Raw genomic sequence first — 9,634 nt, 5'->3', positions numbered from 1 at the left:
CTCCTCCCTTTGCTGGGCCAGGTGCCTCCATGCTCTCTTCTTCTTCTCCTTCTCTGTTCCCTGTAAGCCATGAGACATAACTCTAAATCACCAGGCTCTGTGATCCTGATGTCCTCCTCCTGCAGGATCAAAGAGAGAGACACGTGGATTAGCATGGGTGTACCAAGAACCTCTCTCTTGGTTAAGTCTGAAGGCCCCATAATGCATGCAGGAGAGTGCTCACCACCACTTGGATGGCCAGTGTATAGTGCGCTCATTGGCTATCCGAAACCCCACCCACCTCCACCCCACTCCACTTGACCGATTGGCGACAGCTTTGACCAATGGACTGCATGCTGTGCTCTCAGCTCAGGCACAGGCATTCAACCTGCACTGCTAGGCTGCGCTGTTAGCTTGAACCATAACGGATCCTGGTCCAAACCTTAATAAAGACATTGCGAGAAGCTGTGAGCACCTCCACCAGTGACTGCGCCATGGCCACCTCTCGCAAGGGGATTCTACAACTTACCCAATTGGCAAATTGCTCTGCTGCCCCTAAAACACACATTAATTTGCAGGCTGTGCCCAAGGGGTGAAAAGTTCTGGAGCATTTGGTGGCACTTTCATGTTTTTGCATTGCTTGAGTGGGCAGAAAAGCTTCAGAGGCCCGACTCCAAGCGTGTCAATGGAGCTGCAGCTGTGGAAGAATGCTCACTTTTGTCAAGCTTTTCCAAGCGCATGGCTGCTTCCCGCCCCCCACCAACTCCACCCCCCCCCCCATGCCCCCCCCCGTCCCCCCACCACACCTCCCCCTCCCCCCCACCTGTCCACCTGGGCATGCGCTTGAGTATTTCCTTCAGCCAGTGCTGCCTGGCCCACCACCACGCCCTCCCAGCCTGACCCACACTGGACTCCTTGCCTCGGCAGCGCACTGAAAGCCAGCCGAGAAAAAGCGACTTGCCTGTGCCCCCCCATGAATATGTGGCGCCTCTTCTTTGATGTCCTACAGGTGATTCCCATGAGCACTGCGCAAGGTTGTGTGCATCATCTCCGAGTTCCCCTCGAAGTTCAGCTTGCCTGCACGCCTCTCAAAGACAGTTGTGAAGCACGCTGTCCTGAAGTCACGCCAACTTCAGGGGTAAATTTGATGTGGGAGGATGATTGCAGTGAGCAGGGCTTATAATTAGATGTAAATGTATTAAAATGATGTACCTGACATGGGGTGGCAGGATACATGGCCCGCCATTGATGGGTGGAGTGGACGGTTGCAAACCAGTTTTATGACTGCACGAAACTGATTTTTGACCTTCTTGCCATATTGCTCCCCCTGCCCCCGGCCATGACACCTGACGCCAATGGGACTGGAAAATTCCAGCCGCTGTCCTTTCTGCCAACATTTGATTCCAACTCACTCGACTCGGAAGAATTCTCATCCCATCGAGGTTGGCTTTCCCCCAATTAATTATCCCTGCTCTGGATTGTTTCCTGCCCTTTTCCATGGCCATGTTGATGTCCTTATGATACAACGGTCACTGTTCCCTTAACGATCTCCCACTGATATTTGATCCATTTGGGCCAACTCATTCCCAGAGCCAGGTTTAACAGTGCCTGCCCTCTCGTTGGATCGGAAACTTACTGCTGCAGGAAATTATCTTGAACACATTCCCGGAACTGTCGCCCCTCTTGTCCCTTTGCTCTATTCCTATCCCAGTCTGTATTTGGATAAATGAAGTCCCCCATTATAATTACGCTATAATTTTTGCACCTCTCTGTAATTTCTTTGCAAATTTGTCTCTCTACATCCTTTCCACTAGTTGGTGTCTATATACTGCTATATATTACACCGATCAATGTTATTGCACCTTGTTCATTTCTGAGATTCCGTCCTTGACCTCTCTGGAACATCCTCTCACTCCAGTACTGTGATGCCATCTTTAATCAAAGCTGCCACTCCTCCTACCCCTTTTCTTCCTTTCCTGTGTCTCCTAAACACCTTGAGCCCAGGAATATTTAACGCTCAGCCCTGACCTTCTTTGAGCCAGGTCCCTGTTATAACATCATAATTCCATTTGTCAACCTGTACCCGTTGCTCACCAAACTTATTAACCACACTCTATACATTCACATCCATGCATATTAACCATAATTCAGGATTTTTTGCTCTCCCCCTTACTCTGATCCCATCTGATGACTTACTGTTGCCTACTCTAATTCTATCAAACTCTCCAAGTATTCTATCTACCTTGATACTACTCTTTGATTTATCCTCCTTATCAGGTAATACTTCTCTACTTCCCCTGCCAGATCTTTTTCTTCTCCACTGGTTCCCTCAGGTTCTGATCCCCGGTGCCATTCCTCTTTAAACCGTCCCTAAAAGCACTTGCAAACCTCCCCGTGAGGGCATTAGTCCCAGTCCTCTTAAGGTGTAACCTATCCTTCTTGTGCAGGTCCTTCCTGCCCCAGAACCGGCCCCAATGCCTCAAAAAACTAAAGCCCTCCCTCCTAGTCCACTTCTGCAGCCACATGTTGAACTGCTCAATCTTCTTATTCTTATGCTCACTAGCATGTGGCACTGTGAGTAATCCTGAGGTGACTGCTTTTGAGGTCATGTTTTTTAATTCCCTTTGTAACCCCCTTAAATCTGCTTTCAGGACCTCATCACTTTTCCTACATAAGTTATTGGTCCCAATGTGGACCACAACCTTTGGCTGTTCACCCTCCCCCAAAAAGGTGTCCTGCAGCCGCTTTGTGACATCCTTGACCCTGATACCAGGGAGTCAACATACCATCCTGGAATCATGTCTAAGGCTGCAGAAATGCCTGCTCCCCTAACTATGGAATCCCCTACCACTATAGCACCTCCACTCTTCCTCCTCCTCTTCTGTGCAGCTAGGCCACCTGTGCTGCCACAAGGCTCTTGCTAAAATCCTCTGAGGAACCATCTTGTTCAGCAATATCCAAAATGGAAAAAATGGTCAGAGAGAGAGATAGCCTCAGGGCACTACCTGCCTCTTTCTCTTAGATACTCTGGCAGTCACCCATTCCCTCTCTGAGTGTATACATGTTAGCTGTGGTATAACCACCTCTCTAAAGGTGCTATCCATGTAATCTTCAGCCTTGTGGATGCACAACAGTGACTCCAGCTGCCACTCAAGTTCTGCAAACCGGAGCTCATGTTTCTGCAGCTGGTGACACTTCCTGCAGATGTCATCGAGGGCGCTTTGTGCCAGCATGAGTTCCCACACCCTGCACATTCCACATGGCCAAGCTGCACTGACATACCTTAAATTTTATATAAAGTGTTTACTACAGTATGGTATATAATAACTCACCTTACACTCACCGATTGTCTCCTCTATGCTGAGTTTGGAAAAGCCTATACTTACCAACCAATCAACTTATGGGCCTCCAGTGGCGTCCCTTTTAAATTTCATCTGTAAACATCTGTCTCTCTCTCTCTTTTTGCTGCTTTGTGGGCTCCTATGACATTCAATCAGCTTCTTCTCTTGTAGCAAAGTAAGAGTCAGCTACTGGAGGCTGAGGAAAGTAGAAAGAGAAAGGAGCACCTCCCCTCCTCTTCACTGAACTTCCTCACTCACCAAACTCCAAATTAAGCACTCTAATGGAGGAGAATGAATAAATTAATTTCCCAGAGTAATTGCTGCTGAGCTTACATATTACAGAATTATATAAATAATAATAAAAACATGAGGTGTAACCAAGGGTCAGAGAAGGAAAAAAACATTGGTAGATTTTGTAACAAAATTGAAATGATCGACTTTGATCACATTAGCCTTAATATTAGTAATGTTCTAATTAATATTTGTCCATCTCAAATTGAGACTTTAATTGGTAATTTAAATGTAGATTGTATTATTGGATTTTTAAAATCTCAATTTATCTCTTTTTGTAATACATTTACTCTAGGTGGGGAGTAAATACTGATACGTAATTGATTCTTGTATTTTTCTATTTTGATGGATTGGAACATTTACGGCTGTGTGCATTATTGTCTTATACCACCCACTATGATGTAATGAAAATCAAAAATCACACGTTGCATCACTAAAAACAGATCACGGCCTGAACTTCACGCTTGGCGTGCGTGCCAAGTCAGTAAGCTCGGAAGTGGGTGCGAAATACGATTCCTCCTGCGATCGGCCCCCAAATGCAATTTCATGCTGGCTGGCCAATTAACGGGGGATGGGAAGAGGGCAGGCGCTGACAAAAGTGAGGGAGCGGGTAGGCTCCCTCTAGTGAGATCCCTGAAGGTAGTCAGCTACTGTGGAGCTGCCTCAGGGAGCTACAGATCTGGACAGATTAAATGGCAAGAAAAAAATGCACCAAACTGTGTCTATGCAACACATTCAAGCACCTGACAGCAGAACCCAAAAAACATCAGTCACCAGATATTGTTTACATTATATTTCATCCCGCCCTTGGATGAAGTTTCATTAAAAATGGGCTGCCCTCCTACCCGTTCTGCCCGTGCAACGAGTGCGAAATTGCACAGGCAATGTAAAATCATGGACAATGGGGTTTTTAATGGCCTTAATTGGCCCTTTAATTGTTGGTGGGCGTGGCTCCGACTCCCGTGCATGCCTGCCGGCCTCAATATTGCTCACATGCACGATGAAGTCGGGATGCAAGCCTGACGCCATTTTGCGAAATTTCACATGTGTTCAGGTCAGGCATGTGCCCGCCCGCCCAATCAAAGATTCTGGCCCAGGAGTTATGACTTATGATGAAAGATTACATCTAAAACAGCTTTTTCTTTTCTTTCAGATCTTGATCAATCTACTTTTTACCGGTATTTTTAGTTTCTTTTTCAGATTTTCACTCTGTGGTTTTTAACCACACAATATGTATGTTTCCCCAATCCAAGCATAAGGGAGTTTCCTGTTCACGTTTTAATAGTGTAGTTCATTAAAATATTGTTGAACATTCAGTGCTGAAAAGCTCAGTCATTTTTAATGACTAGTGTCCCCCAAATGCTCATGTTTGTATCATAAAATTTTATTTTATACTGAGTATGAGTGACTAAAATGCACTGAGGACAAGATGTTATTGCACTGATTACTTCTTGATCCTGCTTCCATCTATTGAGTAGCTGTTAATATGCGCTGACTGGTGTGCAACAGTATCTACTACATTTAAAACCAAGTTAAGCTTATGGTATGTGGGGGTGGAGTGAGATGGGGTACTTGGTTGACTTTAGGTAATCTCAAAGGTCTTATAATTGGCCTTAGTGTCACTTGGTAAGGAAGCTGATAAAGCTGCCAGATGTCTTGTTCAGTGGTTGCTGTTAGAAAATTTGCATGTATAGACATCGAGTAAGAACAGGATTATACTTTACTTCAACATGTTCTTGTCAAATGCCAGCTGACATTCATTGTCAACCTTCATACATGGAGAATGATATCTCGGATGCGCTACTGCAAGGGGTTAACATCCATGAGCCAAGCGAAAGTCTCGTCCAGAGAGGATAGAAGATTTTACTTAAAAAAACAAATCCAAGCATTGTACTTCTTAGCAACCAACTTCTATCAGGATTAAGATATAGTTGATGACCTGGATCCTGTTCATTTTCCTTTATAAGTTTATTGTAAACACTGCAGTTTATAATTATTTAAAATTGTGCATTTGATTAGCATTCTAGTTATACAAGTTTCTGCTTAACAACACAAATGTGCTGAATCCCCACTATCAACATTCTGGGGGTTACCATTGACCAGAAACTGAACTGGACTAACCACACGTAAAAACTGTGACTACAATAGCAGGTCAGAGGCTGGGAATTCTGCGGCAAGTAACTCATCTCCTGACTCTCCAAAGCCTGTCCACCATCTACAAAGCACAAGTCAGGATTGTGATTGAATACTCTCCACTTACCTTGATGAGTTTAGCTCCAATAACACTCAAGGAATTCAACACTCTCTAGGACAAAATGACTTGATCAGCACCAGATCTTAAACATTCATTCCCCCCACCATTGGCACACAGTAGCAGCAGCAAGTACCATCTACCAAGATGCACTGCAACAAATCAACAGGGCTCATTTAACAAAACCTTTCAATCCCATGATCTCTACCACTCAAGGACAAGGACATCGGACACATAGGAGCAGCAGTACCTGGAGGTACCCCTCCAAGTCATACACCATCCTGACTTGGAACTATTTCGCCGTTCCTTCACTGTCGCTGGGTCAAAATCCTGGAACTCCCTCCCTAACAGCACTGTGGGTGTACCTGCACCAGGTGAACTGCAGTGGTTCATGAAGGCAGCTCACTACCATTTTCTCAAAGCCTTTGCTGGGGGTGCTCACATTCCATTAACGAATAATAAAAATTAATCATGCTGTAAACTGTAAGTATTTATATGAAAATTACTTTCATGATTTGTGTTACATATTTAAGTTGCCTTCATGAAAGATATTTTTGTTTTGCCAAATGTCATAACCAGACAATATATATTATACATCAATCCTAACTTTTTTATTTCTGTCAATTTTTAAAAGTGATTCTCCTTTTCTTGTGTCACACATCATTTCCAGCTGAAAGGGAAGTTAGCTGAGCTGCCACTAGACATCTATCAATTTATATTCTGTTAGAGTCAATTTGAGGTTTGGAAGGGTAAGTTGTCCTTTAAGTTTCACCCCCTTATTATGCGACAGTATCCAAGCTCCATGCCACCTGATCCTAAAGCCCTTGGGGATCCAAATGCTCTATGTGGAAAATAACAGGCATGAATCTACACTATACTTGACACAGGCTGCTGGTAAACCAGTGTAATGCACCAACAGTAGAGTTTATTTACTTTTCCCTAGTTAATGATTAATTTCTTATGTGGACACACATTTAAATGCGTATCAGTTTTAATCAGAGCAACAGGAAGTAAGCTGGAAGTGGGATTTACATTTTCTTGATATTCTATTTCTGCCCCAGTATAAGCAGCATATAGTATTACTATAAAGCTATAAGTGGATTCTATGCATGTTCAGCTACTCTAGCTGTTTCAATTTGTGCTAAATAATTTAACATGGTATCATGTTAAATGACATTTATTGGTGTGCTTTTTAGCAATTTGTATGTGCCACTGACACTATAAAACATTGATGGGAAGAGGATACTATTTGATCTCACTTTGCCTTGCTGATGTTACAACCTTTCTGTTCTTAGAAAGATTTATATTGACTTAGAAATTCTGCATAGCCAGAGGTGAGAATCTGCAGTGTGACAGGTCTTTTCATTGTTAACAGACAGAGAAGGATTTGATTGAAGAAGCTGTTGTCATGTCCTTAGGGAAAGATGATATTTGTTCCCTCAGTTGAACAGAAAGCTCAGTTCGATTTTGGGTGAAAAGGAATTTATTGTTATTAAATTATGATCTCAGGGCACGTGGCTGTATTACAGGAGGTGACTCAAAACTGAGTTTTGATTAAAAGATGAGAGAAACATGTCTCAATTCATTATTTTAATTCTAATTATGTGAACAGTGCGTTCTTTGTACTTACTTTCCTAACTGAAATCTGGTTAGTGATACACAATTGTATCCGGAACATCATTTCCTCCTATTATTTAACTAGATCAAAACTGCATTATTCAAGTTGTGATAAGATGTTTTACACCATGGAGATCTCGCGAAATAAAATTGTACATGGGTATATGGAACAATTTATTTTTTATTAAAATATTTGCACAGGAAGTCAATTTACATTTATTTCAATATTATAATAATATTGAATGTCAAGTCTCTCTGTACCTCTATCTGTCACCAGGATGGCCTGAAGGCTCCTGCTTCTTCCTTGAACAGAAGCCCAACCAGTCCCCATCCACCACCATCTTCCTCTGCCTGGCTGATCATGCACTTACATTGAATAACCTCTCGGGTGCAGCTATGGGAACCTGTCTGGATCCTAGCCGTGCCTGCCTTTTCATGGAATAGTGGAATAGTCTTTATTCTAGTCCTACTCAGGCCACTTCCCTCACTTCTTTTTCCAGTCCATTGATAACCATATTGAGGCTGCCCCCCAACTTTCATCCCAAACTGGAGAATTTGCTTCCAATTTCCACCCCTCCCTCGACTTAACATGGTCAATTTTAAACCTTCCCTGCCACTCCTCAACTTCTCTATCTCCATTTCTGGGGACAGGCTGTAGACCAGCATCTACCATAAGCTATCTTTATTACATTTCCTCCAATCCTGCTTCCTATAAGGACCCTGTTCCATTCTTACTGATTCTCCATCTCTATCATATCTGTTCTAATGATGCCATCTTCCATACCAACATTTCAGATATGTCTTTCTTTTTCCTCAGCCAAGGATTCACCTCCTCCATGGTGAACAGGGCCCTTGATTGTGCCTCTCCCATTTTCTGCACCTATAATCGCACCCTCCCAAAACCTGATAGGTTTCCCCTTGTCCTTGCCTTCCACTCCATCAGCATCCATGTCCAAGGGATCATCATCCATTATTTCTGCCATCTCCAGTGTGATGACACCAACAAGCACATCTACCCCTCCCCTCCTCGTTCAGGATTCCAAAGGAACTGCTGCCTCTGCAACACCTTGGTCCACTCTTCAATCACCCCAACAACTTCTTCCTTCCCACGGCACAGGATTTGCAACACCTCATAGAATCACAGAATTTTAACAGCATAGAAGGAGGCCATTTGGACCATCGTGTCTGCACCGGCTGTCCAAATGAGCATTATGACCTAGTACCATTGCCCTGCCTTTTTCCCATACCCCTGCACATTGTTTCTATTCAATAATCATCTAATGTCCTCTTGAATGCCTCAGTTGAACCTGCCTCTACCATACTTCCAGGCAGTGCATTCCAGACCCGAAACACTCGTTGTATGAAGAAGTTTTTTCTCACGTCACATTTGCTTCTTTTGCAAATCACTTTAAATCTGTCCCCTCTCATTCTTGATATTTTTATGAGCGGGAACAGCTTCTCCCTATTTACTCTGCCCAGCCCCCTCAAGATTTTGAAAATCTCTATTAAACCTCCTCTTAGCTTTCTCTCCAAGGAGAACATTCCCAACCTCTCCAATATATCTTCGTAACTGAAGTTTCTCATCCTTGGGATCATTCTTGTAAACCTCATCTGCATTCTCTCTAATTTGTTCACATCCTTCCTATAATGTGGCACCCAGAACAATATTCCAGCTGAGGTCTAAAGAGTGTCTTATATAAATTTAGCATAACCTCCTTGCTCTTGTACGCTATGCCCCTATTAATAAAGCCCAGGAGTCTATATGATTTATTTAACTGCTCTCTCCGCCTGTCCTGCCACCTTCAATGATCTATGCACATGTACACCCAAGTCTTTCTGCTCCTGCACCCCCTTCAAAATTTCACCCCTTATTTTATATTGTCTGTCCATGTTCTTCCTACCAAAATGCATCACCTCACACTTCTACACATTGAACTTCATCTGCCATCTATCTGCCCACTCCATCAACTTGTCCATGTCCTTTTGAAGTTCTACACTGTTCTCCTTACAGTTTACAACAGTCCCAAGCTTTGTATCATCCGCAAACTTTGAAATTGTCCCCTGCACATCACATCTAGATTAATATATATCAGGAAAAGCAAGGGTCCCAATACTGACTGCTGGGGAACTCCACTACAAACCTTCCTCCAGCCCA

This window comes from Carcharodon carcharias, chromosome 3, assembly GCF_017639515.1.
Source record: "Carcharodon carcharias isolate sCarCar2 chromosome 3, sCarCar2.pri, whole genome shotgun sequence".
Taxonomy (NCBI): Eukaryota; Metazoa; Chordata; class Chondrichthyes; order Lamniformes; family Lamnidae; genus Carcharodon; species Carcharodon carcharias.
Note: the sequence above shows the minus strand (reverse complement) of the source record.